The 26,094-nt window shown below is 50.4% G+C and overlaps 1 protein-coding gene across 7 annotated transcripts in view; it reads right to left on the reverse strand.

Annotated features, from left to right (window-relative positions):
- The window catches only part of TET3 (tet methylcytosine dioxygenase 3), a 161,964-nt gene that overhangs the window by 81,497 nt on the left and 54,373 nt on the right, over window positions 1–26,094 (reverse strand). The window contains exon 1 of one of the 7 annotated variants that reach the window (XM_043503191.1): window positions 3,705–3,822. The exons of the other annotated variants lie outside the window; for them this stretch is intronic. The gene's annotated coding sequence lies outside the window, so the exon portion shown is untranslated. Of the gene's footprint in view, window positions 1–3,704; window positions 3,823–26,094 lie in introns of those variants that run through there. 7 annotated transcript variants of the gene reach the window in all.

Raw genomic sequence — 26,094 nt, forward strand, 5'->3', positions numbered from 1 at the left:
AGGTGTCTCCTCACTTCCCGGGACAGCCAGTTGCACAGCCAGCCAGATATTCAGACTCAGTCTTTCTATTGTTCATCTCATCCCGTCCTTCCTAGTTATGGCCATCACCTAGACAAGACCCTCTACCCTTGGTGTCCATGTCTGCTGAATGCCCATACAGAGTTACCAACTTCCTCTCACCGTGGCGTGCTCTACATCTATTGAATTCTTGTTCCAAAAACCAGTCCCCTCCAACCTGAGCACCACTTTCACTGCTCTATTTCAAATTCCCTCTAGCTCGCTATCCCTGTGGGGCTCAGACCTGAACAGAGAACTCCAAACCTCAGCTCACAAGGAAAAAAGTCTGGTCTAGAGGTTAAGACCCTTCGACTGAAAGACAGCAGAGCAGACCTAGGTTCAATCCTCAGCCCCGCCACCAACTCCTTGGGCCAAACAGGTGACACTTGAAAATCTGGCCCTACATGTCCCCACGGGAGCTGCTGGATGCTGCTGACGACCTTTGAAAATCTGGCCGTGACTGAGAGGACTAAATGGGAACTGATCTCTCTGGATAATATGACTGCGGGGGCTGAGCACTTGACTACCTGGTCTTTAGTCTCTCTGTAGAGATGTCTTTGTTGCAGTCAGAGGGGTGACTGCAGCATGCGAGGATGTACCCCAAGCTTAGTTTGATCCAATAGCAGTGAAGCCATGGCAGCATGGGATTGCCACTCGAGTACACACCCAGGGATCCTGGCTGGGCTCCTACATCCTGAGCTTCACCGCTATTGGAGTGAGCTAGCTTAGGTGTGGTCTACACGTGCTGCAGTGTCACACCTCTGACTGCAGTGTAGACAGACCCCAAACCTGAGTTTCCCCATCTGTTCCAATGGGGATAGTAGCACTGTCCTACTTCACAGGCATGGGGTGTGTTCATCTCTGGGGGATGCGCCAATGTTACGGAGAAGAGGGTATCCGACAACCTAGGCAGGCAGGAAAGGTCTGAAACGAACTGGGCTGCAGGAATTCCTCCTAGCTGCTCTGTTTCCCCCTCCCCGAGATGTGTCTCGTGGATGGGGAGGGGAGAACGCCAGCGTAACCACAATTAGAAATTCAAGAGGAATGAAAAAGGAAAGGACATGGCGTTGAAAACCATCAAGGGCCACACAATTATAGCCATGTTCTCAGCAGCTCAGTGCTTTTAAGTGCTTCATTTAAGCCCGTTGAAAATACGCGGAAATATTATGGGGGTGGGGAACTGAATGCATTTGGGGACCACTGCGAAAACAGCACTTGGCGTGTTAACAAAATATTAACAAGTTGCAGTTGAACCCTTGCATCTAGTGACCTCTCAGGGCTTTGCAAACACAAAGTCCCACGCAACCAGGACAGCAAGGGGATGCTGCTGCCGACCAGGGCTGAGCAGCATCAGCAGAGCTCTGCACATGGGAAGCCCAGGGCTGGAACAGCAGCAGCAGCAGGATGTCATGCGGGGGTGGGGGTGGGTGATCCATCAGCAGCCAGGCAAGTGGGAGCTTTACCTGCTCTCGCTACTAGATGCCGTCGCTCCCAGGCGTGGACTTCACCCACAAAATGTTGGGGAACCGAACCTCCAGTCCGCAGACCCAGGCTCGATGGGGACTGCAGTGAAAAGCTATAAACCGGCTCAGACTGTACAAGGGCCACGCCTGCACCTTAGATGCACATCAGACATTTTCTCAGGTGCGTCTTCCAGAGAAGCAACACACAGCGCTTGGCAGGCTGTGGGCTTCAAGCTCATGGAACTCCAGCGCAAGACTCTCCTTGACTTCAGTGGGAACATGACCATGCCCTCAACTAGCTAACCTGTGATAGCTACAGGAGGTCACAGGGATATTAAACGGTAACTATGCACGCTGCACATTGGTCGTCTTTGCTCCCACTGTGTTTATCACCCGCCCAGGGATTCCAGTAAGGACCAGGATAAAAAAAACCCAATCACACTAACGTTCACATGAAGGCTGTCAGTCAAGGTGGGGGGGCGTCTTTAGGTAATCTGCTCTAGTTAAGCAAGAGGGGAGCGCGATGCAAGGATTGCCAGGGGATGAGCACAGTGACCCCTTCTGGCCTTAAAACTTCTGAATTGATGAAAAAGTTCCTCTACAAACCCCAGGCTCTGCTCAATTAAATGCCAAAGGAGATAAGAAGGAGAGAGGCAAAGTGCATCATCCGTCCAAGCTACAGCTGAACTGGGAGCTGCAGTGCGGGGCGATAAGGTACGGAAGACTGCACCCTGGAGACACAATTCCCCTGTGCTGGTGGGCTCCCCAAAGGGTTAATTATAAATCTAATATCTTTTACAGATCAGAGGCAGATTTTCACACATGGAGCCAATCAAATCTACCCCTTATCTAACAAATCCTGCACATCACGGCTTTTCCACCCGACTCCCTTTGTTCCTTTGCAGCGCAGCTGGGGGTGGGGGAACTCTGAGGAGGAACCTCTACAATTCGTGCCTTTTCCCCTGCTTCTCTCCCCCCACACACACCCCAGCTATCAGCAGCATCGCCGCCCCTGCTCCCTTGGCCCCGAGAAGGCTTTGGATCTGCCAATCTGTGCAAAGTTCTTGCAGGGTGAATTGTGATGCCATTCTGCTTCTTTAGTGGGAATCAATTATTCAGACTCCCTCTCTCTCTTTTGCCTGAGTGACGCTGTAGATATCAACCTCCCACGGGACAAAGTCACCTCAGTTTTCATGACAAATATGCCGCCCCCCCCACCTCTTTTGCCACCACCATTTCCCCTTGAAAACGATCCCTGGGCTAACTCTCCTTTTATTTACCCAGGCAAATAATAAAGATAATTTTTTTTTAAATCCCCAGCTTTTTTTCTCCCCCAATGATGTTTTTAAGTTCTCCCAGAAGTGAAGCAGACAATATTTTTAGAAGGAAAAAAAATCCACCTTAAGGGAAAGTGAGTCTTTTTTTTTTTAAATGCCTCGGCCAAAAAAAAAAGAAAACCACACACACACAAATATACCTTGGAAAGCTTCCAAATTCAGTAAGCTACTTAAGAAAATAAGTTAGTAGCCATTTATAATTTAAGATCATTACAGGAAAACCCCACCGCGGATCTCCAGGACCTTACAAATGACAGAGTAACCTTTGTGCTGAAGAAATGTGTTTCCTCTCTTGTCTTCCCCACCACCACCGCTCGCCTCCCCGTCTAGTTATTTTGGTGCCCCAGGGGGCAAATGCTGTCAAAGCAAACTATCTCTGAGCTCACCCCCTGCCCAGATGGCTGCATGGACCTGGTGCAATATTTGAGAAAAGGTGGGGAGTAGCAGGGCTGGTTTCCCATAGCAACAGCTTACAAAGGTCGGTGCTCCCACATCGTTGCCCTGAACTACAAATGTGTCTGCCAGTTCAGCTGCGGTTTGCAAATTCTGCTATTTAAACATGACATGCTGCCTTCCACCAGCTTGTAATCTCTCCACTCAGTAGATCGATAGACAGACAGACAGACAGACACCAGAGAAAGCTGCACCAGATTAACACACACACACACACACACACACACACACACCAGTGCCAAGGTTCAACCAAACACACACACACACACACACACACACACCATGCCGGGTAAACCTTGGCACTCTGTAACAAAGACAGAGACACAGAGAGAGAGAGACAGACAGACATCTCAGAAAAATTGCACACAAGGGAAGATAAAAAGGGAACACTTACATTTGCAGAATCCACTGGAAAAGAACCAAAAACAGAGAGGCGAAAGGAAAGGGAAGCATGGAAGGGTCCACAGGAAAACGTGACACACCACAACTAAGGACCACAGAGGAGGAAACACTGATCTAGTTATTCAGCCTACACACACTTCCCCCTCCCCCCGCCGAACAGCTGTAGGGGCCATTATCCTTCTTGCACAGTGCACGTACATAGCCGGAATGGCAGCAGTACTGCATGCAGGCAGAGAAAGCAGGGTCGGTGTGGGCGACGGAGGGACAGAATTAACTCCCCCACCCCTTTGAAATAAAATGCCGCGCCCCGGTGGGCTCAGAGGGGGCAGGCATCGGCCTCTTCAGGGAGGCTTTGAAAAAGCAAAATAGAGAAATGAATAAATAAATCATCGACTGGCACCAAATCCCCCGCCCCTGAAAAGCGGAGATTCAGCATTTTGCAAGCGCTGAGTTTTTCTGCCTCCAGCTTCAGTCGAAGAACCTTAAATGCTCCCTGACTGTTCCGTTAAAGGGACTGGTAGCATACACTGCTACTGCGGCACAGACGCAACCCCCGTATCCCTTAACGCAGAGCTGGGCGCTCCCTTTTGGGAACATGACAGTGGCTGGTTGCTGTTTTCTTTAATGCACCAAGGCATTTCTGGTGGGAAAGCCTCAGTCCAAACAGCGCTTGCTGACCCCCACCCCGCAGCCCCTCAACCTTGGGCGAATGCAGGTCTGGATCAAGGAGAGCCTGCATGGGAACGAAAGCAACCAGCCACCCTTCTGCCTGCTCTCACTCCTCATCTAATGTAATCAGGGAAGCTCACAGAACCAAGGAATTGTGGAGTCACTCCACCGTACATGCCTACGTAGAGTCATGTTGCCAATCACCTACCGCGGGGCACGGGATCCCGATCACGAGGTCCTAGACTTGTAACCCGCTCACTGGCGGAAGAATCAAAATCGATTCGACAGCAATACTGGGGAGGGGATAGGTAACATTTTCCAGTCATCTCTTATTATGGCCTGATCAGCTGAGAAAGAGCCACCACCTAGTGATCCAACAAGCTTTACACGTGTTATTCCTCCCACTCCTGGCTCCCAAGGCATTTGGGGAGCTAAATGCAGCTCCGTCAATCCTAAATCCCAGGTGCCTGGAACAAGGCGGTGAGCTAGACAGCTCAGGAGGTTGGTGCAGGGAAGGAAGAGTCATCCGGTTCAAATCCTGGTACGTGGGTAGATACTCCAATATGCTGGCTCCTTGGTGAGAGTTTTGGGGCTCTGGTTTCCGCAAGGGGGCATGCCTCCGCAAGGCACAAATCACAACCCCCACTCTTTGTGATACAAGAAGACAGTCTCAATCCAGCTGCTAATGACACAAAACCCAGCATCCAGGTTGGCCCCATGTTGGCAGTCTCCGCGGGATGGATGAGGACTGAATGAACCATGGAGATCTCACTCCCCATCTCATTCGCAAGAAGGTCTCCAAGACAAGGGATCTGGGACATATCAACACAGTGGTACGGGGGAACCATACACTGCTGCTAGCTGCTCTGTGGAGAGACGGATGGGCTCTGTCCTGCAGGGGTTTTCCAATACACAAGCACCACGTGAACTCAAAAAGAATCTAAAATAGGCCGGCTTGAATGGCAAGGAACCACAAAAGCCAGCAGCACTGCATCTTCTGGGTACAGGAATGGAAGAGGCTTGCCCAGGGGCTCCAGGGGACAAGGCATGAATGGGAAGAGACTGCAAGTGACCCTTCGCGTCTTCCAAGAGCTGGTAGTTGCCAGAAACCCCTGTAGAACAAAGACCATTCATCTCCCCACGGAGCAGCCAGCAGCAGCGTATGGTTCCCCCATACCACTGCATTGGTGTGTCTCAGCTCCCTTGTCTTGGAGACTTTCTGGTTGTTCCCAAGGGGCTGCCATGATCACTATTCCCGATGAGGTATAGACCTATCACACATGCCCATTAGGGTTTGAGTCCATATGGAGTTAATTCTCAAGCCCTTGAAGGTCTGTATGAACTGGCAGCGATCAAAAACGCAGGGAGGGCAGAGAAATGTGGCCTGCAAACAGAGCAGCTCTGGAGCTCCACAACTTCAAAAGGAGTGAGGTGCCCAACTCCCAGCAACTTTTAATAGAAATTGAGCACCTGATTCCCTTAGGCTCCCAGCCCACATTGCCTCTGCAACACACTAGCTAAGTGTGCTGCATCCCACTCAAATGTCTTACTAAGGATAAGAACATACTACCGTAACCACCTAAAAAGGAGTGACTTAATGTCAAGCAATAGAAATGTGTGCTTTTAGCACTGAAGATCCCCTGCTGATGCTTTGCAAAGGAATGAGTGTTCATTTAAAACTTGGGGGCAGGACATTTTCTGGATTTTAAAATAATATTTCATGTCAGTTTCCCCCATCTGTCCCAAAGGCAGAGGGAAGCCCAGGATGAAAGCATGCATGAAGTGGGCATCTTTTAAGTTTTCCCAGTCCGCTGGATGCTAAAGGGGACACTGGCCCAGCCTTGTCCTTGCTAACTTTCTAAAGCTCACAATAGGCCCTCGCGAGTCAAATCCTGTTATGACTGGCCAGATGGGGAAGCCCTTACAGGAAACTGCAGGGGGTCTATGGAGAACTAAGTATAGCAGAGTAGTGACATCCCAACTCTTTCAGTGAGTAGGGCAAGGGGTTAGAATGACGGAAGACAAACCAGCTAAGCTTCTCTTGAAGGCTATCCATATGCTGGCTGACCTCCTGGCTGCCTTTTCTCAATCATCCTTGCTCGCCACATCACAAGTTGCTTGATACGCTGGTGGACACACGAAGCCCAAGAGTCCCCAAGGGAAAATGGCTAGGTAGAAGCTGCTGATGTCCTGAGAATATGAGAATCCAATTCTCCGCTTCCATCTGAGGATCTCAGTGCCACTCATAACGGTCTCACTGCTGCCTTATACCCTTCCCGTTTGTCTTATCCACCTTTCCTCTGTTGTCTCTCATCCCATAGCCAGAGTGCAAGCTTCAACTTCTGCCCATATATAATTTGGTTGACAACTTATCCATGAGACAAACAATAACAATATTGGTGAGGACGTGGCAGCGTACTCATACCTGCGGACATCAGCTGGCGCGGGTGCTGCTTGCCAAAAGCCATTAAGAAAACCTGTGGTTTAGGTTTTACTGGATCCCAAAGGAGAAAGCAAGCTCCTGCCATCCAGGAGGGAACAAGCCTTTGAATCCCAAAGCAACCCTGCATCATTTTGCTAAGCATCAGAATGAGAGAAGAGCCCAGATCTCTCTGTCCGGATAGGGACTAGTAGTCCCCTGGCTGTACAGCCAGACCATGTAAAAACCAGAAATGGTTCAAAGCTGGGGACTATTTGTCTAAAAAACTCCTGAATGAATAATCATAATAATAAAATAACCCAGAACAAAACAGCCGAGCCTTTCTTCCATGTTCCTGCCCGCTGTAAATCAAGTGTCACTCCCAAAGCCAGCTCCAAACCGCAAGCTCTCTCCGCAGGAAAAATCAACAGCTGGCAAAGTCAGGGAACAGGTTTTAAATCCCTCTCACTCAGGAAGCACCAGCCCGGATTGATCCTCGGGCCTGCAGGGATTTTTTTGTGGGTTTGCTTGTTCCCCTCGTGTTTCAGGGGCCAGCTCTCTAAAGCACCAAGGGGCAGTTGGGCACCTGGCTCTCCCCTACAAGTGAATGTGAGTTGGGGTCCTGCCCTACTTCCCAGTGTGGTTAGCAGTGAAGCTGCCCTGGTGGGAGTCTGTTAACAGCTCACTTATAATAAGGCAAATACAAATATGGGACCATTCAGCCAGCTGCCTTCACAGGCACCTGGCATTACCAAGCCCAGGAGTGCCCCGAAGGAGAACAAAGGGAAATTAAACATTAAAATGGGCTGGGACCACACCAGTGAGTGTGGATATCATCTGACAGCAACAAGTGACAGGCCGGGGATGGGTCAGAGGGTGAAACCCAGGGGCAGCTAACCCAATGTAGGCAGCATAGTCCAATGGTTAGAGCAGGGGAAACAAAGTCAAGATGCCTGGGTTCTATTCCCAGCTCTGGATGCAAACTGGTGTGAATCAGTTCCCTTCCCAGTACCTCAGTTTCCCCAGCCATAAAATGGAGATAATGGTATTTCACCACCTCTTTCATGCAACCAAAGATCTATAGCTGTAGAAGCGCACTGGGGTGGCGCGAGGGGAGTTGGTTATTCTTTGTGCGGTGCTTAGGGACACATGAAGTGTAACGTACCATATTCACTTGGTTCTCATCTCATTATGCGCAGCCGTTTGCACAACCCTGCTCTTTAAAATAGAGCAGGGTCTGGGTGACGGACAACTGGCTGCCTGCAGAGCTTTCTGACAGTACCTGCATTCTGCCTTCCCAGCAGCCCTGGCTCCTGGGCTTCAAAACCCTGACCTGTGTTAGGATCCACTCCTCTTCCCCGACACATTCACACACACATGTAAACACCCCCACACATACACGTATGCACATGAGCTGTATGTGTCCACACAAAACCCACACACACACAGCTTCATGCATAACCCCCCCACACAAACACGTTTGTGTGCTCATGCGCCTTGCATGCATCTGCACACACACACATTCCCATACTTACAGACAGCTCCACCCACACGTATGGGCACTCGCACAAAACCCATGCACACACATACACCACCAACCCGCATGCACCGCACCCACGCACTCACCCACTTCGGCTGAGGACAGGAAGACCCAGAGCCTGAATGACGTCAGCTACCGAAGGGCGTGTGCAGTGTGCAAACAAGCTGAGCTCCATCCTGTTCTCACACGCCCACTCCAGCTGCAGTGGCTTTGTCCCATTCAGTTGCTTCCCCACCCTGGAGAGCTCCTGCCCAGTCCGGAGGCTGGTGAGAGGCATAAATAAAAAGGCAAACCACCAAACCCTACCTCATCACTTCCCCTTTCTCAGCTAGACGCTTGCCCCTCTCTCTCTTGGGTTTGTAATCTGTACCTGCCAGGAGAATGTCGGTCATGCTCCCACGCCGCACATGCTGGTGCTGAAACGGGATCAGATCCTCAGCCGCTGTCATTCAGCACAGCTCCCGCTGGAGTCAATGGAGCAATGCCAGTTTATGCCAGCTGAGGATCAGGCCCCAGGGTTTAACAGGTACAGGACCCAGGAGAAATCCCAGGCTCGGCGATGAGAGCAATTCACTCCAGTTAATTGTTGTTTAATGAAGGCGTGGCTGCAGCAACCCCAGACCCCCCCCATCCAGATTGCACTATGTCAGGGGTTCTCAAACTGGAGGTCGGGACCGCTCAGGGGGTCGCAAGGTTATTACATGGGGGGTCGCGAGCAGTCAGCCTCCACCCCAAACCCCGCTTTACCTCCAGCATTTATAATGGTGTTAAATATAAAAAAACCCCTGTTTTTAATGTATCGGGGGGGTCGCACTCAGAGGCTTGCAGTGTGAAAGGGGTCACCAGTACAAAAGTCTGAGAACCCCTGCACTTAGTAATGGAGAGCAAGGTCCCTGTGCCTACGGACGTCCCAATCTTAGGAGATGAGCGACACATGGGCAGGGTGACAGATCCAGTCAAATACATCCTGTCCTTAGACACCTGGGCTGTTTTTTTTTTCCACACTTACTGTAAGTGCCAACTAGCTACATCTGTCCCTCAATCCAGCCATCACAAATGGGCTGATTTCTTATCAGGTAGCACAAAGTGAGTGAGTTTAAGGGGGCAGATTTAAAGGGCAGAAAGGAGCCTTACAGAGCAGCACAAGGGAAGCAGCAGATAGGGCACAGGGCTGGAACTCAGAAGCCACCGGTTCTATTTCTAGCTCTGCTATGGAACTACTGTGGGAACTCAGGCAAATCCTGTCCCATGCTCTGTGCCTCAGTTTCCCCTTCCATCCTGTGTCTGTCCTGTCTATCTAAACTGTAAGATCCTCCGGGAAGGGACTTCCTCTTGCTATCTGTATGTACAGTGCCTCACACAATGGGGCCCTGATCTCAGTTGTGACCTCTAGGTTCTACCATAATATAAGTAATAATCTAAGTATCGAAGCAGAGGTGGGTGCTAAGGAGAGGTTTGAAGGGGCACAGAGCAGAGGCCTAGCCCATTTCTCCAGGGAAGGTGTGATAATTATAAGGCAGGGTCTATTTAGCTTTGCCCCAGTCAATTCTTTTTTCTATTACGTATTTTAGATGGTCTACAAAGAGCAGCTGTTCCTACAGCTCCAGGGAAGTCAAAATGAAATTTCTGCAAAGCCCCCCCGGCCACCTTCCTCTCTTCACCAAACTATACCCCAGGCACGGCTAATTGTGCTGACACCGAGGTCAAAGGAATGAGGAGCATGCTGCTAGTACAAAAACTCTCCCCGCCCTGTCATCCGAAAGGCTTCAGAGTAAGACCCTGTCCTGGAGAGCCTGCAGTCTGAATGGATACAGGGCAGGAGGGAAAACTGAGACACAAAGCCTCACCCAAGGGCACCCAGCAGGTCAGTGGCAGAGCTGGGACTGGAACCCAAGTGTCCTGACTCCACTATCCACTAGACCGCTGCCTCTCCAACTGATCTAGCACGTTGCTGAGACCATGGGTTTGCTGTAAGATCTCACCGAGCACAAGCATGTCTAGGCTAGCGAGTCGGCAGAATGCAGCACACTTTCCCCCAGACCTTCATAGGGGGTGTGGGAGAAAGGCCAGGGGGATTTGCATTCCAGCCCGGGCCAAGTCCTCTTCTGGAGGGACAAAAAGGATAAATTAAAGCCCCCTGCCCCAGAGGCCGATTGCAGCAAGTGGAAAGACCCCCAAAGACTTCAAAGGGCTTTAGGTCAGGCCGGCTTTCCTTGGGGGAGGGGGAAGAATGGGAATTCAAAGCAGCGCATTACTCCAGGGCTGGGCGAACAGGTAGCTCTGTCCCAGAACACTCAAAGGAACCTGGACAGGTAGGGTCACTGCAAAGCTGGCAACAAAAATGATTAGGGGGCTGGAGCACATGATTTATGAGGAGAGGCTGAGGAAACTGGGATTGTTTAGTCTGCGGAAGAGAAGAATGAGGAGGGATTTGATAGCTGCTTTCAACTACCTGAAAGGGGGTCCCAAAGAGGATGGATCTAGACTGTTCTCAGTGGTAGCAGATGACAGAACAAGGAGTAACAGTCTCAAGTTGCAGTGGGGGAGGTTTAGGTTGGATATTAGGAAACACTTTTTCACTAGGAGGGTGGTGAAGCACTGGAATGTGTAATCTGGGGAGGTGGTGGAATCATCTTCCTTTGAGGTTTTTAAGGTCAGGCTGGATAAAGCCCTGGCTGGGATGATTTAGTTGGGGATTGGTCCTGCTTTGAGCAGGGGGTTGGACTAGATGACCTCCTGAGGTCCCTTCCAACCCTGATATTCTAGGATTCTATGAAAGCTGGGCAGATCCTTCACTTAAACCAGACAAAAGACAGGCCCAAACTGCCACCCTACAGCCCTGCCCTTGAGGAAGCAGGGCGGTAAGGGCTTGCCAGGCTGTCTGTGCTTAACTGTTTCTGCTCGCAGCGAACCAGAGAGCTGATCAGCTCGAAGCTGTACCAGCTCATGCTTTCAATTATGAGCTCCGGCAGCAAGAGGATGTGGGGGGTGGCTGCTCACCCCCCGCCATCTCCCTGGGGACAAAGGTCTTTGCCATCATCAGCTGCAGCTTCGACTGATTTGGGGGAAGGAGAGGGGGGAGGAATGGAATTCCCATTGCACAGCACAGCTCTGTCATTCGGGGAGGGGTGTGTGTGTGTAGCAGAGTGTATTCAGGAGGTCAGCGAGGGAGACGCAAACACGCCACTGACAACCAGAAACCTCAGACTTCCAAGAGACGTGAGTCTCGCTGGCTCCCTGCCTCGCACTTCAGCGCGCGAATGGAGTTCATCCAGGCCAGAGACTCAGCTTGCGGTTTCCCTGCACTGGCAGCATCACTGCTGCTGCTCCACAAGCGCTGGCTGCGAGGTCCCTGCTCTGGGAGAAGGCACAACGCCCATTAGGGTCGGTCTGCGCTGCCTGGTAAAGCCAGGCTCTAGTTTGAGCCCAAACCCCTCCATCGTCCGCACACAAATGTGTCTGACTTGGGTTACCAAGCACTCCCGACCTGGGTCCCGGGACCCTCTGCAGGGGATGGATCTGAGTCCAAGTCCTGCTGAGACTCTGGTCCAAGCTCTGTCATTCTCCTATGTGGACGCAGCTCAAGCCACAGACCTGAGTCAGAAGGGCTGTGTCATGCAGTGTGGAACCGTTAGCACAGCTGAGACCTGGGTCCAGCAGTTGTAAACCCAGGTTTATAATGCAGTGTGGACACACAAGTGCAGGCTTGGAAACTCTGAGGCTAAAAAAGCCCAGGCCCCACAGACCCTGATTTACAGCACAGTGTAGACAGACTCTTAGCTGCAACATAAGGGTAATAAAAATACCACTACAATATGTGTAGGGCCCTACCAAATTCGCTGCCATGAAAAACATGTCACGGACCATGAAATCTGGTCTTGTGTTTGCTTTTACTCTATACTACACAGATTTCACAGATTGCTCTGAAGGCAGCAGCACAGAAGTAAGCATGACAATACCGTACCCTGCCACCCTTACTTTTGCGCTGCTGCCTTCAGAGCTGGGCGGCTGGAGAGTGGTGGTTGCTGACTGAGGGCCCAGCTCTGCAGGCAGCAGTGCAGAAGTAAGGGTGGCAATACCGTACCAGGCCGTCCTTACTTCTGCTCTGCTGCTGCTGACGGCGGCTGTGCCTTCAGAGCTGGGCTCCCGGCCAGCACCTGCGGCTCTCCAGCACTACCACCAGCAGCAGCACTGGCATAAGGGTAGTAGTACTGCAACCCCCCGCCCCCAACAATAATAGTGCAACCCCCCCCCCCACAACTCTTTTTTGGGTCTGGATCCCTGCAATTACAACCCTGTGAAATTTCAGATTTAAATAGCTGAAATCATGAAATTTACGATTTTTAAAATCCTATGACCATGAAATTGACCAGAAATGGTCCATGAATTTGGTAGGGCTCTAAGTATGTGCAATGCAACTCTTAGGGCGAGTCCTGCACTTCCAACTCCTACTAGGAAAAGTGCAGGATCACGCATGGATGATACAAGAATCAGTTATTCAATTTAGAGCAGTAGCTCTCAACCTGGGGGTATGCAGAGGTCTTCCAGGGGGTACATCAATTCATCTAGATATTTGCCTAGTTTTACAACAGGCTACATAAAATGCACTAGCCAAGTCACTACCAACTAAAACGTCATACAATGACGTTTCTACTGCTCTATATGCTATACACTGAAATGTAAGTACAATATTTATATTCCAATTCATTTATTTTATAATTATATGGTAAAATGAGAACGTAAGCAATTTTTTAGTAATAGTGTGCTGGGACACTTTTGGATTTTTAGGTCTGATTTTTTTAAGCAAGTCATTTTTAAGTGAGGTGAAATCTGGGGGCACATGACACAAATCAGACTCCTGAAAAAAGTACAGTCGTCTGGAAAAGGATGAGAGCCACTGATTTAGAGCAAAGAACATGCGAGCTCAAGAGATCCTGGTGTACTCTATGCTCATTCCTCACCCCATCCTTCCACAGCAGCCAGTAGTGAAAATAAACCTATGTAGCCCAGCACCCACAAGCAACCCTATAATAACAAACTGAATATATATGGTGCAAACAACTCTATAATAAGCCAGTGTTCACAAGCAGCCCTATAATAACAAACCCCTGCGCAAGCAGGATGGAAGAGAATTAAGCAAGAAAAGGAAGATCTTTCCCTTTCATGTTCCTAGGGGCACTGTAAGAAAAAGAAAATGGAAGGAATGAGAAATTTTATTAAAGCTAATGTTAAAAAAAAAATTATATAGTACACAGGTTAAGAAAAGAATGTCTGTACATCTGGGTATAGTGCTTACATTATCCACAAATACAAAGCTTGTTTTTAAAGTCACAAGATACATATAGTGCAGTGCCGCCCGGAGGATTCAGGGGGCCTGGGGCAAAGCAATTTCAGGGGTCCCTTCCATAAAAAAAAGTTGTAATACTATAGTATTCTGCGGGGACCGGGGCAAATTGCCCCACTTGCCCCCCCCTCCCCCAGGCGGCCCTGATATGGTGCATAATCAGCAAGAACCCAAATGTAGGTGAGTAGATTGAAGAATACGGTTTAGATATTAGCATCCAAGTATTCAGGTACATCACTTATGAAAACTTATACGGAGAGTTGGTTGTGGAAAGCAAAAATAGCAATGAGTGAAGATTGTCCCTCAGTAATTGAGAATTTAGGGTAGTTTGTCCATTTGGAAAATACAATGCTTGAGGAAAGTATTTCAGTTACTTTCCCCACTGCGTTTTTCATCCGCACTCCAACTCAGCTCTCCTGGTATTGCCAATGTCCGGTATGACAAGGGCCTTTCCAAGACATCCTAGCTGACTGCATTGGGCATTTCACTAAATCACTGCAAGCAGCACTCCCCCACACCTTCTGCAAGCTACAGCTCCCCCAACAGGACTAAGGGAGACACGGTCCAGAAGAGCCGGCTATGGAGGCAGCCACGCCGATCCTTCCACGGAGCCAGAAGGGAAGGCAGGATGCCAAGAGTCGGGGGCTGGTTCCAGGTCTGACACGCACCTCGCAGTGAGAGGTGGCCTGGAGAGTGTCTCAGGGAGAGGGAGCTCTGGGAACTGTCTGGTGTCAGATGTGCTAGAGCTCACTGTCTCAGCAGTTCTTTGGAAAGAATCCTGCCTGACCTTGCGCAAACCACAAGGAAACAGGACGATGGCTGGTTTGAGGCTGGGGAGGAGATAACAAAGACACCGGGCTCCTAACCATGGTCTGACACTGCCATGGACATTGCCCACTGACTCCACTCCATAGGAAAAGCTTGAATCCCAGCAGCTTCCTGACTATTATTTCACAGGTACATGGGATAATTCAAGGGCAGGTGAAAGACGCCAGCTTGACCCTCCAGGAGACCAAGGGACCAGATTCTCTGCCCCACTGAGCTCACCCTCTACTGTTTTAAGCTGCCCCAGCTTTGCCTGGAACACACACACTCTGTGGGCAACATTCTGACCTCAGGCACCCAGGTGCAAAGCCAGACAGGCCCCGGTAAAGTCAATGGAGCTCCTTTGGATTTCTGATAACGAGCGCGTCACTAGGATCTGCCCCCTGCAACTTACACTCTTCACCCGCAATGTGCTCGGCAGCTAGGCACAGTTGAGCATGGTGGGATGCCCCGGAGTAAGTCACTGGCAGGGAGGACAGAACCCAGGATCTCTCGACCCAAGAGCCTCTACCACCTGCATTAAAAGTCCACTTGCTTCAGCGCTCTAGCAGACTGAACCGCAAAGTGGTCCAGACATTAGGTAGGGACAGAGAGCCCCACTGCGTAAACTTGGTTTCCCTGAAAATCCGGAAGCTGTTCTCCTGCCCGGGCCCATGCAAAACTCTGCGTCCTATGTCCGAGAATTCACATACCGAGGCTGCTGCTCTATGGATGAATGGGCCTGATTTTGCCTTTGCTCAGCATAAATCCGGAATAAACCTGACTAAAGTCAATGGTTTCACAGCGGGATATGTGGGAGGAGAATCAGAACCGTGGCCTTTCTAATAACAGGTGATCTCGGGGCAATGGATGGGGTCAGCAAATTCCCCTTACTATTTGCTCCCCTCTTGCAGGGGGCTCTCCTGTAGGGACCGCCCTAGCCCCAGGGTTCGAATGGGTGCTCAGTTGTACAGAGGAACCACAGCCCACGTGTCTGGAGAAATAGGGGGAGAAGAGACCTGTCGTTCATGCTCCTGAGGCTCCTGACCAAAGCCAAACTCTGCAGCTCTTACTCCAGCAGGAGTCCTGGTAAATGTTAACACCTGGGCATCACAGTCAGCCTGGTCCTGCCCAGCCACTCTCTGATCAGCTGTGTGGCGGGCAGGGTAGCTGTTGGAGGGGGAAGGGGCTGCTCCAGCCACAGTCCCCAGGGCTTGTTCAGTGCTTCAGACCTACGACTTGATGGAACAGCCCCGATCAGGCCATGCATGAGCCCAGCACAGAGCTGGGACGGCAGGTATCACAACAGGACTGCAGGCGGCTGTGTGTGTCACCAGGGCTGCCACAGAGGATAACTGGGGAACAGCACAGCTGGGCAACACATGGGGAGGGGCGGGACGGAGGAACAGTGAAAGGACTCCAATGCCCTATATTAGTATCATTTACTGGGGGGGGTTGCCCAAGCCCCGGGTGGGGTCTACTTTACCTTGTACCCTCTTGTTAGTTGCTTTTCCTGCAACTCTGTTTCCCTTCTGCCTCCTCGGTGTACAAGATGCAACCCCGCTGCAGATGGGATCCAGGCAAATTGCACAGGCGTTTCCAGAGCTGCCTAATGCTGCTGATTAAGCTCAGGGTCGAATCTGGGCTCTCAAGCTTCTCTCACGTGCACCAGGGTAAACCCATAGTAATGGAGACGCTCCCGATTTACGCTGGTCTAGCTGAGAGCACCATCTCAGTGGAGTCACTGGCGTGAGATCAGAATAAAGCCCAGAATTGGCCCACTATCCCACAGGTGAAGAGTGTAAGTCAAAGGGGCCAGATCCTGGTTGCACTTATCTTGGCACAAATCCAAAGGTGCTCCCTTGACTTCAGCAGAACCAATGTGGATTTGCACCAGGGTGGCTGAGATCAAAACACTGCTCACAAAGTCTGTGCGACAGTTAAGACAGGCTCAGGAATTCCACTCTCTCAGGTACTTAGCTGGCCCAGGCCACAGTAGTATCTGAGCGGCTCCCAATTTTGAATGTACTTGTCCTCACAACACCCTATGCATAAGGCAGTACTATTATCCCCATTTTATGGATAGGGAACAGAAGCCCAGAGAGGCTAAGTGGCCCGGCTCCCACAGGGAGCTGCATTTTCCAGGTCCCATGCTAGTGCTCTAACCCTTGGATCCTCCTTCCTCTCCCTGTCCCTCAACACGGTACCCTAATAATTGGACTTCTATGCACATCTAGGGGAGCGTGAATTTCTAAGTTAGTTAAACAACCCTCTAAGGAGAGCCCCATTAGGCACAACTGCCCCCCTAAGGAACACAGGCAAGAGGTCACGGTCTCCAGTGTGCGACAGCAACAGAATGGCTCAATCCAGACAGACAAAGCGAGGGGAAAATGACTGCAGGGCAGGAGGAAGCCGGCTAGCCAGCCAAAGAGAGGCTGCCACCCACCAGAAAAGGGTCATTTATAGCCACGGCAGGAAAAACAGCAGTACACCAAGATGCCACAGATGGAAAGAAAAACTCCTGGATATGGGATCTGGGCCAGCTGCCAGGTATTCCATCTCCGGCCACAACTGTCACCTCTGGCAGCAGGGAACTAAGAGTGTGGGGGCAAAAGGGCGGATAGGAGGAAGAATGCCTGGCTGGGGGGTGATGGAGAGAGGCCAAGAAATGGAGTTTCAGAGTAGCAGCCATGTTAGTGGAGTAGGGATGAAGGGTCTTGCACCGGATGCTGCTTTCGGTTACTTTAGCGCACTGTAAACCCAGAGACGCCACTGAAGTCGGGAGTTATTACAGATTTACAGCAGCATAACTGAAATCCAGATATTTGTGTTCAAATCATTATTTCCAATAAATCGGTTTGCTTGTTTTAGCAGTTACCGTTCCCAGCTTCGGTAAGACAGCGAAACAGAGAGAAGGATTCAGAAAAAACCTCTGTGGATAATTAATTTAATATTCCTATTGGACCTGATGCTGATCTCACTTACACCATTTTTACTCTGGGGAGATTCCACCGACATCAGACTCAAGCAAGGAGAGAATCAGGCCAGTATGATTGATCCAGCTACAGAACCCTAATCACGACTGGCTAAGAGGCTGGGTGCACGGGATAAAACACACCTGTGGTGCTGCACTGTGCATTAAGAAGGGCCAAGCAAAGGAACATGGTAGCTGTGCCCCGAAACACACACGCATGCTGCACTGCAAAGGAAAAGCTTGGAGCACAGGGACAGCTTCCAATGTCCATCAGTGCAGTTTAGGCCTTTGGTGAGGAGGTGAGCTCCCCAAGGAGCGAGCAGACCGAAGCGTGGGACGTGCAGGAGGAACTCTAGCTGCAGACAAGTGGCAGCGGCTGGAAGCACAGCGTTTGGATGGAGCATTCCTCTAATTACTAAGGCATGGGGAAAGGTGCTTTAAAGCATCTGTTGTTAATCTGCCTTGGACCCCTTTCAAAGCAAGGTTGGAAAATTCATAACTGCACACGCAATCGGCAAATCAGTCCGGCCCCGCAATTTGCAGCAATCCGTACACTCCAGTCACACCGCCCACTGCAACCTTCCTGTGCCGGCCCGGTCAGGGGGAAGGGCTGCTGGGATAAGAGTTTTCTGAGCTGGTGGGGCTTTTTAAGGCTGTGATGTGCTCCCTTGAGGAAAGGCCGGGGGAGGGGGAAGACAGATTTTCAGTGTCAAACAAGTCTAAGGGCTCAATACCGGCTTTGCCATGAGCCCCGAGTGAGGAGCAGCATGTAGCCACTCTGCCCCAACACCAGTGGCTCAGGGTAAGTCTTAGATGTTTCCCAGCTCAGCAGACAGATGTACTAGGTCTGCTCAAGCTAGTGTACTAAAAATAGCAGCGTAGGCGGGGTAGCACAGGCTGCTTGAGTACGTACCCTGGGCGAGTTTGTACTCAAGCGAGCTGCAGCCCCCTAGGCTACACGGCTATTTTGAACGGGCTTGCTCAGGCCAAGCTACCATGCGTCTTTCTGGCAAGTGCGCTCCCAGCTGTAGAGTAGATGGACCCTCAGATGGGCTGATTCATGGGTCTCCCCTGGCACTTGGAAGGAAGCAGCCAGACTTTCTTCAGGCGGTAAGGAATGAAATTCCGGAAGTCTGATTCTTCGCAGTAATCAGCATCTCCTACCAATTATTTTTCTACAAAATTTTGGAACATTTTGGGGTTGGGCTTTTTTTTTTTTTCAAAACTTCCTGTGAAAATTTTTTCAGGCTTTTCCCCCAGTTTTAAAAAAATAAATAAATAAATTTTCAGCTAAAAAAAAAAAAGAAAGAAAGAAAATTACTTTGGTTAAAAAAAAATCTGTTTCAAAAATGAATTTTTTTTTACTGAAACTTTTTTGGATTTCGTTTGTACACTGAACATTTTGGACATAAATGAAGATTTTCTGCAGAAACTGTTTTGCCCCGAAAGCCATTTTGAAAAGACAAAGCGTTCAAACAAAACTATTTTGACCAGCTCCAGTCCCCAGCCTCTTTGTCTCTGCACCACAACGCTGGATTCTGCAAACAGATATAGGAAGGTAGGTCACATTTCAGGCCTTCCTTTACAACCGATGTCAGGTCTGTAGCTTTTCTGTACCAGTCACTTACTTATTCATTAAAAGGGCCATGTTGCATAGCAACACCTGCATTGCTTGACGCATGGCGTTTCTGAAAGGCAGGGCATCTAAGCGAGAGAAGACCAGCCATTAGAGTAGAAGGTGAAATCTGACACCGACAGGCCATTCGGAAGGCAAAAGACCCAGGTTGTCTTATCTCTGTTTACACTTATCCCCCTTGCATCTAATCATCACAAAGCTGCAATGGAAAACCACATTGTTTCTTGCAAACGCAACTCCAATGACCGGATCCTCAGAGGGCATATCTCATTGACTTTGTTTACCTGCTGAGGGTCTCATTGCAACTCCTCGCCAGTACAGACTATTGGTCAATCTTGCATAACCTTTACTTAATGCTAACAGTCCCATTGACTTCTGTAGGACAATGTGAATAAAGACTATCCACATGGGTAAGGACTGCAGATCAGGCTCTGGCTCTAAGAACAGATGACTATACTATTATTATTTGTATTACAGAAGCCTCAACTGAGACCAGGCCCCACTGTGTTAGGCTCTGTACAGACACAGAGATCATCTCTAACCCAAAGAGCTTACAACCTAAAAAATAAGACAGATGACGAGCAACAGGGGAAAGAGAGGGATGAAACCATTTGCCCAAGGAGCTTGTACTACTCAGTGAACAAGACAGTACACTCCTGGCTAACCAAAAATAGGTAACTACAGGGGCCTGAAGGGTCTTCGTATGGGCAGACCTACCCATGCAGGGTGAAATTCATCCACATGACCCATTGAAGCCATTCCTATCATTGGGAAGGGAAAGATCTCCCACCACGAAACACAATCCATCCATGAAGGACGCAAGGTTCTGCGGAGAGGAGGAATGTTCATTCCCCTAGCTCAGTTCAAAGGAGATTATTTTTTAACCACACCTGCCTGCGCTTCCGACATGCCAAAGGAATCTGGATCCTGTGTAATACAATGCAAAATGAGGTCACGCGAGCCCAGGAACCGGCAGGCTTCCTGAATGGTGCCGGGATGTGCACACATTGGATAGCACATCTTCTATAAACAGAAGTTAGGGTTGCATGGCCGAGTGGCTAAGGCCCCGGGCCAGAAAGAAGAGGACCTGCGTTCAATTCCTGGTTCTGCCACTGAGTTTGTGGCCTTGGGCAAGTCACTTCCTCTCTCTGTGCCTCAGTTTCCACTCTAAAAAGAGGATAATTGATACTGGTTTCTCTTTCGCAAAGACCTTTGGGGTCTATGGATTACGGAAGAGGGATGCGTTTCACATTTCACATCAGCTGGCAAGAAATAGTGGGGGGGGGGGGGAAGACCTTTTTCTGAGTGAAAAGGAGACCCGAGTAGAGGGACAGACACAGAATGTATACATTCTATTTAGATGAAGGCTGATGTCTGTGCTGATTCTTATGACAGTGAGATATTGTGCATATTTTGAGGCCAAAACAAAAAAAATCTTTCACCAGCTAAATGAATAGGCCACAAAAAAATGTCCCCGAACAAAAGCCCATGAAATGCTCTGAGATCTTGTCATCTTCACACACCACTACTTGAGAGTCAGAAATAACTGTGACCCCAGAACTTCCTGTATCCTATCTACATACAATATAGAGAGGGGCACTTATTAACTAATCGACCCTTTGCAAACCGCTGAGGTGTAGGTATCATCCCCATGAACACGTTACAGATGCGGAGAAAGGGAACTTGAAGAGGTAGTGTGGTCTAGCGCAGTGCTTCTCAAGCTATCTGATGTGGGGGACCAGCAAATTTTTTTTCCAATGTGCGCACAGACTGGCAGCTGATGGCTTGCGGACCGGACCACAACTCTGAGTAGCACTGGTCTAGCGAACACAATGTTGGACTAGTAATCAGGAAACCCGGCTCCTGGCTTAAGGCTAGTTAGCCTAGACAGGTCAGTAATACAGAGTCATAATTGCCCATGGTCGCATGGCAAGTCAGTGACGGTGGGCATCATAAGAGAGGTAAGATGATCCAGTAGTTAAGACACTAGCCTGGGACTTGGGAAACTTGCGATTAATTCCCTGCCTTGCCTCAGACTTCCCGTGTCACCTTGGGAAAGTCACGGAGGGTACGTCTACACTGCAAATCAGGAGTAGATGTGCAATCAGGAGGACACAGGCTAGCCGCTTGAGTCATTAACAGGTTTGTTCAGCCTGCCCTGCTCTCGGTTCCTGAGCTAGCCAGGCTAAGAGCTTGTCTACACTTACATTTTATAGTGCTCTAACTTGCAGGCTCAAGAGGGTGAAAAATCACCCCTGCGTGCAGCAAGTGTGAGCGGTTTAAAGCGCTAGCGTGGACAGGCTCCGAGCGCTAGGAGCCATTCCCCTCGTGGAGGTGGATTACCAGGAGCGCTGGGAGTGCTCCTGCAGCAGTGCTTTGAAGTTCCTAGTGTAGACATAGCCTGAAGCTAGCTCCGGTACGTCGACATATGCTGTCGGGTGGGTGAATAGCACGGAGCAGAAGACATACAGTGGGGTTTGTTGTAGGCTGCCTGCCCAGCGGAGTGGGTTGGCCAGATTTCCAGTCATTGGCAACCCGCTCCATGGCAGCAAGTCACAGCTCCGACTGCAGCACTGATGCCCTGAGGGCAGGTCTCCACTTAAAACGCTGCATTGGTGCAGCAGTGCCGCTGCAGCGCTTAAGTGAAGACGCTCCCACGCCAACAGGAGAGCGCTCCCCCATCAGCGTCGCTAATACAAGAGATGGAGCTAGGTCGGCGTGAAGACACAGCGCTGTCTACATGGGAGTTTCAAGTTGGTGTAACTATGTCGCTCCGGCCTTTTGCTTTAACTACTACAACTTTCTTCCTCTGGCTCCCATTGAAGCCAAAAGAGCAACATTTGGCTCCCCCGGTTATGTGGAGCATGGCACTCCGCTGGCAGAGAGCACACATGGATTCCTCCAAATGGCCTCTTGACTAGAGCTGCTCCGAACAGCACAGCTGACTTTTTCATTCATGCTAGCGCCCAGGTCGTAACTCTGATTCCTATCACATCATCGGCACAGCGTGAAGTGCAAGCCAGAGAGCTCAGGAGGAGCCAACTGGCAGCTGGGCCGTTCCAGAAGGAAACGCTTTCCAGGCTTGGGAGCACAGCGGCTGTTTGAGTCGAGTCAATGGAGCAAGTTCCAAAGAAAAGAGGGAGGGGGCGGAGAAAAAAAACCCTTTTTTGTGCAAACTAAAAAAATGTGTTCTATTTTTGTTCTGGGCTCCAAGTCTCTTCTTAGTCGCAAACTCAGCTGACTTCCCCCAGCACAAACACTGAACCACCAGATCAGCTTTCCAGCTCAGTGTCGGGTGGGTGAATAGCATGGAGCAGAAGACATACAGTGGGGTTTGTTGTAGGCTGCCTGCCCAGTGGAGTGGGTTGGCCAGATTTCCAGTCACTGACAACCCGCTCTGTGGCAGCATGACAATATGTCCCAAACACCAGCTGTCACACATACCCCACTTCTGCGATAGACATTGCAATAACCAAATCCATGGGGGAAAGCTACTGGGAAGGGCTCTGGCTCCCCAAATACTTACCGCCTCCAGGAAAGAGGAGGAATCATTCTGCTCTCCCACACACTGGTGCAAATCAGGAGTCATTGCAATGCAGCCCAAACCAGAGACACATCAGAATCAGGACCCACTGTGCTAGACCAGCCACTCGCAAGCTGTAGCATAACTGAACAGAAATCAGGGATGCCACAGAAAATGATCTGAAGGCCATATTCCATCTGTCCCCCATACCCTGGAGGCAGGTCCCCAAGCATGAGACAGATGCATGCTGAAAAGCAGTCATGCGTGGTGTACACTCACTCCAGTTACTGGTTACTAAAGGCTGATTGCATCACCTGGCCACGGCGGCGTGGGAACGCAGAGGGGGTTGCATTCGAGTGACTCCTTAGTCACTCAGTTACAATGAGCTGACCTCTGCCCGCTACGCTGAGAGCCGGTGCCTCCCGGCGCCCACCCCGGCTTGCATCCACCACTCAGAACATCTCAATGCTGTGCCTAGGGCTGCTTTGAAGGGAAGGCGATTCGGGCAGCCCTCGACCCAAAAAACCCCACAGGAGGCGATACAGGAAGGAAGACAAGGAAGCCCACAGGACAGACTCCATTAGGTTCCAACCAAGGGAAAGGGGTTTGCAGCAAATCTCAGGGGAAAAGTCAACTCCCGCACACCTTAAATCCCCAGATAACATCCCATCTGTCTAACAGATGCCTGGAGAATGCTCCCCTAGATGACAGAATAACCCCTCCCTTCAAATTACCCCCTCCATACCAACCCCCTGCTCTGAATAAATGCAAAACCCATTCAAATCTTACCACTGGCTGATAAAGGAGGCCCTCACTCCAGTCTAACTCCTCCTCCAATGTGGAGGTGCTGGGATAACCCTACAAACAACAGCTGCCCTATTCACCCCAGCCACGGTACAACTTCCACTGAAGTCAATGGGAGCTACTTGTATCACATAGAGCTGGGGGGAAGAATTAGGGCCCAGAAGAACAATCTCACTAAGGCTACAAAACACCATCATCTCCTCTTATAACTACTCAGATCAAAGCTCCCAAGCACATGCCTCTACCTTATATGAAAGGCAGAGTAATGCCCACCCCTAATTGCACCTCGCTCCCTATATAAATGCCAGGATAATGTCTAGCCCCCACGTAAATATACCTAGTCACACACACACTCTCATCCCCTGTAATTACCACAATCAAACCACCATGAAAAGCTGAGCTCTGCCCATCCAAGCAGATCACATACACAGCAGAGGGTCCCCGGATCCGTCCCGTCCCAGCTGGTGGGACACAGGTCAGAGACTGGCACGGCAGCATGAGGCATCTCACAGGCTGCCACGTGCCCCTTCTGCCTGGGGTTTGATTCCCTCTTTGTACCCAACCTTTACATTAAAAGCAGGTGGAGATTCCAGCATGCCCCAGTACAGGCAAGTGCTGACAGGTCCCCTGTGCAATACACGGCTGCCTGTTGTCAGGGAAGCTGACGGCACCTGAAACAAACACTGCTAGCAACCAACAGACAACTGTGAGCACTGCCCCACACAGTCCAACTGCTGGATCAGGAGTTATGAATCCTTGGTTCCTAAACCCAGATCTGGGCATGAGTTTCTAACTACCCCACTTGCAAGGAACGATCACTACAGTACAAAGCGCTAAAGCCAGGCCCTTCCCCTGCTCTGTGCCTCAGTTTCCTCACCTTTATGACACAGACCAGCCTCTCCGAGTATGTTCTGTAGATTACTTAATCGTTCAGAAAGTGTTTTGAAGATAAAATCATGCCTATCGGTCCTGCTGCTAAATAGACCACCACCTAGATATCGTACAGCACTTTTCATCTGTAGGTCTCTAGGCACTTTAGAAAGGAGGTCATAGAATAACAGACTATCAGGGTTGGAAGGGACCTCAGGAGGTCATCTAGTCCAACCCCCTGCTCAAAGCAGGACCAACCCCCCATTAACTCAGGTCACAATCCACCTTTTACAGCTGGGGAAACTGAGGCAGCGAAAGAAAAAGTGACTTGCCCAAGGTCACCAAAGCAGGCTCGTGGCAGAACCCAGCTCTCCCAAATTCTGATCCAGCCCAAAATTTACTAGCCCACACTGCTTCCCAGGGCACGGCATTTTCCCCTTGCTCTTAGATCTCTAAAACACCTTCCTCCCCCGGTAACACTTCAAGCACACTCAGGACACACGTTTAAAGGGATACAAAACATTTTGGGGGTGGGCGACACACATACCTTCCACATCTGCTTTGGCAACTGACAGTCTGGGGCGAGCAGCTTCCTTCGTTTATATATATATTCCCCCTCTCTTCTCTGTTCCCCCCCCTTGTTTTGTGCTGCTAATGACTTCAGCGATCGCTCATTTCCAACACACAGTCATGAAGAGAAAGGCCAATGATTCACTTTTCCGAACCTCCGGCTGCTCTCCTCATCAAGGCTAATTGTAATTGCTTCTTGGGGCATGTGCCATGTGCTCAGATGGAGGTGGTGACTCATTAGCAGTCCCCCATACACACCCCCACCCTGCTCCGCAGAGAAGTGACGAAAAGGAGAGAAGCAGGGTAATGGCTATTTTCCAGCGATTCAGCCTCCAAGAAGCCATCTCTGGCGGGCTGCAGCAAGACGAAATCGCATGTGGTGATGCTGCTGACTTAGGGCTCTGCTGGTGCAGTTCCTCGCATAGCTGCAAGAGCTCCCAGGACCTGTGTCAAAGCGAGTAAGACAGGCGAGCCGGGGATTCCCCAGTTCTGAACAGCTGCCCAAGCAAGCAGCAACTGCTGCATGTAGGGGAGAGCTGGGAAGAAACGCCTCATTGCCTCCAGGGCATCACGCAGGATGCTTTTTGAGTCATGCATCAATCTTGTTTCTGGGCGAGAGGCAGGTATCCAAAGCACAGGCCTGGGTCTCAGCTATTGATCTTCTGGGGTGGGCTTTGTCTTGGGCTCATTTTAAACCAGGTGCAAAAATCAGTGGAGAAGCAGGCCCCATCGGGCAGTCCCCTCTCTGGGACTCAACGGCTCTCCCCTGTAAAATGGGGGTGAGGAGACTGCTCCCCGCCTTATCAATGCTTTGAGACCTTGCCATAAACAGCACCTGAGTCCGAGGTGCAAACGCAGCTTGCCACCCAAAGGAAACATAAGATCATGGGAGGAGAGGCACGGAGGGGACGTCTACACTGCAAAGAAGAACCCGCGGCACCGAGCCACAGAAACCAGGTCAACTGCCTCGGACTCACGGGGCTAACATTAGCTGCATAGACGGTCCCTCTCGGGTTGGAGCCTGGATTCTGAGATCCGGTGAGGTGTGGAGGGACTCGGAGCCCAAGTGGGAACATCTACATGGCTATTTTTCAGCCCTGAAGCCCGAGGATCCAGTGTCATAGGCTCTTTTTTCAGTGCAGACATCCCCAGAGAGGAGGGACTTGTCCGTGGTTGCCATGCAGCTCTGTAGCAAAGGTGGCTATCGAGCCCAGGGTCCTTAACTCCTG

Source organism: Dermochelys coriacea, chromosome 26, assembly GCF_009764565.3.
Source record: "Dermochelys coriacea isolate rDerCor1 chromosome 26, rDerCor1.pri.v4, whole genome shotgun sequence".
In the NCBI taxonomy this organism is placed as follows: Eukaryota; Metazoa; Chordata; order Testudines; family Dermochelyidae; genus Dermochelys; species Dermochelys coriacea.